Source organism: Cyprinus carpio, chromosome B17 (genome assembly GCF_018340385.1).
Source record: "Cyprinus carpio isolate SPL01 chromosome B17, ASM1834038v1, whole genome shotgun sequence".
NCBI classification, from domain to species: Eukaryota; Metazoa; Chordata; class Actinopteri; order Cypriniformes; family Cyprinidae; genus Cyprinus; species Cyprinus carpio.
In genome coordinates this window covers 4971692-4977597 of record NC_056613.1, presented here as the reverse complement: position 1 = coordinate 4977597, position 5906 = coordinate 4971692, and positions in this window count along the sequence as shown.

The window sequence follows — 5906 nt, the reverse complement described above, 5'->3', positions numbered from 1 at the left end:
GTCTGAAAATAGAGCAGGAGAATGTGGTCTGTTGCCATGACAACCGCTCCCTGCATATGTATAAAACTGACTGGGATGCGGTATCCCACAGGACCCAATTATTTTTTAGAGGTATATGACACACAAAAGAGACGCACTGACGAACGATAACAGCAACATCGGTCCCTGTGGACATCATAGACATCACACACGTATCTCTGTGAGAATAGAGATGAGTTCTGAGGGGTAGACACTGAAATATAAAAACATGAAGAGTTTTCAGCTGCAGTTTCTGATAGTTTATATGTGATGGTCCCATCTCAAGACTTTAATGACAAACACTGTCTGAGATCAGTTACTGTATTTATTAATACCTGCACAGGTCACAATGATGTACATCTTATTTTCTTAAATAACATTGTAGACCTGATGTAGAAATGTGCTGTAATTTAATGTATTTCAGAAGCTTTTATATTAAATATTGTATAAATATTGTAGAAACTTAATTTTCTTAAATAACTTAATTATCGTAAAAGGCGCTAAACAAATATACTTTTGATATACTAAATTGATTTGAATTGAATTTTAGTCTTATTAAAAATTACCCATTATACTTAATGAACAATATTTCAAAATAGATAACAATAATAATTTTTGCACTGTATTTTCATCATAATCAGGCCGCAGGATTCATCAGTCGTGATTAAAGTTCCTGTGAATTGAAGTTTCATTGCTGTGTGTGAGTCTTCCTGTGTGAGATTAGAAATCCTGAAATCCCTCTCATTTTCTAAATGACCAATGTCAGTTAATATTCAAGTATTATCTGCCATTTAGACTCAATTAAGATTCACAAGTATAATTCAGAATGGCAATAGACGTCATTCTCAATCTGATCAAATATTATCTCTGTCATTAACAGCGCAGGTGACTGTAAAAACATGAGGGTAATTATCTCACCGCACAATGCTTTCGTTCATCGCTGAAAAAACCCAAGACTTAATGTGTACTGTTATCCTGCATCTCCAGAAAATGTATCTTGATTTAAGAATCTTTAGATATTTGTGATGGAAAACAGGAAATTAAGTGTTCACTTGTTAGTGTTGTTCATGCAGATGTTTTCATTCTCCTGTTGTTTGGCTCGCAGTCCGTGTCTGGATGTCCATACAACGCTCCAGTAATACTGATGTTATTCCAGTTTCTATTCATATGGAAAACATGCATGTTGGTGCTTTTTAATGCAGACTAATGATACAGTGATTGTGATGATGTCTGTTTCCAGAGATCACTCTGAGCTGTTGAGAGCGAGACAGACGCAAGCTGAGACGATTCAGTGAACTCCTGAGCTCCATCACTTCACTCCGTCCGCAGATCAGTTCATCTTTCTGTCCTGACGAATCCTCAGGTTTGTGCTTCTGCAGCTGGAGCTCAGTTTTTATCATCATTTGATGCTTACAGTAAAAATGAACTCGCATCAAAGAGTTCCACAGAGTATCAAACCTGTGCATCCAGAACTGAAATCTCAATGAGCAAATCCTCAATTTATCCGCTTGATTGTTTTTTATCAGAATGTTGGTTTTAAATTTGTAATTTATTAAATCTGATAAATTTTGACTATAAGTCATGGAGATGATGCTTTGTGAAACAATGCACTAAATAAATATGCTGAACTTGACTTGATGTTCAATCAAATACTGAGCGACGTAATTCTTGATCCTCGATCCATCTATCATATCACACAGATAGACACACCCACAACACCCATATAACAACAACAACAACAACACCCACACCCCCCTCTGCACATCTCCCATGGTAACACGACACGAATGGAGCCGCAGCAGCGTTTTGCCCTCGTTCTGTCGCTTTAGCTGCTGATGAATCCTGATGCTTCATTACTGGAAACACACACGTCTCGCATGATGAACCGGCTTATGAAATGAAGTATGCCAGCTGCGTTACACACACAAACACACACCCATGAAACAATCTGAAGTCCCTCCGCAGGAAGCTCCTCCAGGGAATGAAATCAATAGCTTTATATTCCTGCAATCAATGAACAACAGACGCAAACAAACACTCAACAGGCATCAGTTAAAAGGCAGCAGACATGATTCACAGAAATATTGAAGATTGACAGATGTCAGAGGTGAAACACACACACACACACACACACACGTTGGGTTTCCATGTTTTGTGGAGACTCTCCATAGGCGTATGGTTTTTATACTGTACAAACTGTATATGCTATCGCCCTTCACCTACCCTACACCTAACCCTAGCCCTCACAGAAAACCTTTTTAGATTTTCAAAAAACTAAATTTTGTATGATTAATAAGCTTGTTTCCTCACTGAGAGCAGAAAATGTCCCCAAAAGGACAAGGATTTTGGATATTGCCATCTTTTTGGGGACATTTGGACCCTATAACATAGTGAATACTAGTACACACACACACACACACACACACACAAGTACCGATGGCATTCTGCACAACAGCTTGAACAGGTTTTACTCCTGTAAAGGTCACGCGGAGAAGAAGAACATGTTACACTTCCCTTCATTAAACATGAAGGAAATGACTTTTACTCTCTTCTTTCTGCTTTCTCTCCACAGATTCAGCGGAAACACCTGGATAGCTGTTTCTCGGGATAATGTAAGACTACTGTAACTCCATCATATTTAGAGGACGATGTGAACGAGAGCCTCCTAAAAGACCTACGGACCAGTGTTTTTCCAGTTATCCTGAACACACATGAATAGTATCTCTCCTGCGGTTAGATTTTCATTCAGAAGTGAGTTTTGTGTCGATGCGTGACATGCTGTAGTTTCACAGGTTATTATTTCTGAGGGTTATGAAATGTGCAACGCTCTGCTCCTCAGCAGCTCATTTGGAAGATGCTTCATCTGAAGTTGACTTACACACTGAATTCAAGATATATGTTCGATCAGTTCATGCAATCACTGCGAATCAAACCCGTGATCATAATGCTCTGTGTTTGAGCTTCAGGAACACAGATGAGAAACTCAGCTCATCCTCTTCTTCTGCTCTGGCTTGTTTCCTAGTCTCGCTTTCTAATAAACCTGGCATTCTAAACTGTGAATACTGGCTCTGTGACAAATTGCTTATTGTGTATCATTTGGATAGAAGCCTCTCCTAAATGCATAAATGTCAATGTTATTTCAAAGCCAAACTGTGATTGCGGTTACTAAAACGATCACCACAATCTTTAACTTACCCATGCTAACTTTCACTGACAGCTTTCAATGTTTCTTACAGACATTTTTTCTGTGATGATATCCACAGATATCTGCTCTCAGGTCCTGGCATGAAAATTGCACTTTGATTTGGTGCTCACATGAAAGTTGGATTAGATGAAGTTCACAGCCCTGCCCCTGTGAATAGAAACCAATCTGTCTCTTTTGTCATGGACCTGTGTCAGGAATCATGATCACTGGAGGATTACCCATCAAACTTATCACCTACATCAGTGTAGTCAGCGAGTACTGAAATTTCTCAACAGTTTTGTCAGAAAGGTTTGATTTAGGAGTTGGACTTGGGGAAAAACATTTAGTTCTGCCAGAAGAAAGATAAAACTCAAGAATAATGAGCATCCTTTCATGTTGCTGTGGAAAACACATTGAACTGATTTAGTGAGTTGTTTCTGCAAGCGTTTCAAAAGAGATCTTCAATGTTCTTCAGTCTTTGTGTTCTAACGAAAAGCTCATTAAACCACCTCAATTAAAATGGCTACATTGATACCCAAGAGCCTCATTTTCCCTTTAAGTGTTTCTGGAAGAGTATGAGAGGATGTCTCTTGGCTGGAAAAACAGCCCGTTTATTGGAGGTCATGTGTGATGTTTTGGCTGGATGGCTGGGGTGAATCAGCTGGCATTGATTTGTCATCACTCAAACTGACCTGCTGTTTCCTCTGTTGAAGTAAACGTGTAGATCCGTCCTTTGTATAAGGGGTGGTTTCTTATGATGAAATTATAGTAGTTTAATTGTGAACCAATTGAGTCCTCATCAAAGTAGATTTGAGTAGCATTTGGGGACAAACCTAATTATCCCCCGTCATGCACTTGATCTTTCATTACAGGTGTTTTTCTGAATCCCTCCAGAGACGAGATCACAGATGTAAAGGTGTGGAATAAGTAATGGTCCGTCCCGCAGCGGCTGGTTATTACGCTCACGGCTGTAAATCTACAGCACATTTACAGCTGACTCCATCAAAGTGTCAAGACTGAATCAACCTCTTTCAATTTATGCCATGGTTATATGCATGTCATCATTGTATCAGTAAATAACACCAGAGCTCAGCTCAAAAGAGGTTTAAAATCAAAATGAGCATGTAAAAATTCTCTAACATCATTTAGGCTGCCTGTCCTGCTGAGTTGATAATTAATCCAAATGAATGGCCAGAGAGGCACAAGCGTCACCTTCAGTGCCGCCGTTTATTTTTCCATTTTCCTCTGTTCCTACTGTAATCAATCATCACTGAATGGACGGCCCCGCTTTTCCACGGCAATCCCATTGAGCCGGAGAGAAACCTCGGATGGAGGAAAATAACGGATCTGAAATGAGATCAAAAGTGCAACCAGATCAATGTCTGATCCCTGTCCTACTAATAAGTCTGAATGAAAAGCTGATTATTTCACAGCAGCCCACTGTGCTGGTTAATAAAACACACTCAAATGAAGTTGGATATATTGCCTCTACACGAGACCTGAATTGTTTTTTACAGTCCTACCTGTGGTTTTCACCCTAATGTATTGGGAGCTTTTTCACAAGACGGCCCTGTTTTTCCAGCAGAGCGAGTTATCAGTGTTTTACATCCAGACGTGTGCCGGAGCTGGTGCAGGCCGATAAGAGACATGTAGGTCACTTGCTGAGAACTAGAGACGTTCTTAGCCCTGCGCTTTGATTCCTGTGCTTAGGACAGCGATTCCTTCAGTGAGAGCTTGACGCGTTTAGGATGCCCAGCTAACGTTTAATTGGCCTTTGGTCATACAAGGTACAGTCTGAAATCACCTCGTGTCGAGATAGGGATCAAAATAATTCATCAACCAACATATCATCAGAAATCGGTTATAAATAAAAACTTTGCACTTTTTCCTGAAAAAGCAAGAAAACTAGGCTGTGACAGCAGAAAAGCTCACTCATAATGGTTCATTGCTGTAACGCTTAATGGGCTTCAGCGGCGGAAAAACAGTCCTTCTTAATCATCAGTATCAGAGAGCAGGGTTTTTTAAAAAAAACAATATATCATGAACTGACAGGAAACATACAATAGAAATAGAGACGAAAATTATATGATATTGAGCCCATGTTAGTGTATCAGGCATTTCAGAAGGTGTAACCACCCCCAGTGATTGGGTGGCGGTTTAGAATCAGGCAGTGTTTTGTGTGGTGTTGTTTAGGCGATGGTGGATTTTTAGTTCATCTGTTGTTTGTGTTTATAGTTAGGACAGATGAGGGGAGTTTAGTTCCGCGGTGTTTGTGTGTGCAGTTAGGCGATGGGTGGAGTTTGTAGTTCAGCGGTGTTTGTGTGCCGTAGTTAGGCTTGGGTGTAGTTTTAGTTCAGCGGTGTTTTTGTTGTTGTAGTTATGCGATGAGAATGGAGTATTCAGTTCAGCGGTGGCTTTTTGTGTGTGCAGTTAGTCGATGGGGTGGAGTTTAGTTCAGCGGTGTGGTTTGTGTGCGTAGGTTAGGCTATGTGGAGTTTAGTTCAGCGGGTGTTTGTGTTTCGTGTAGTTAGACGATGGGTGGAGTTTATTTCAGCTGTGTTTGTGTGTGTAGTTAGGTGATGGGTGGAGTTTAGTTAGGCGGTGTTTGTGTGTGTAGTTAGGCGATGGGTGGAGTTTAGTTCAGCGGTGTTTGTGTTTGTAGTTAGGCGATGAGTGGAGTTTAGTTCAGCGGTGTTTGTGTGTG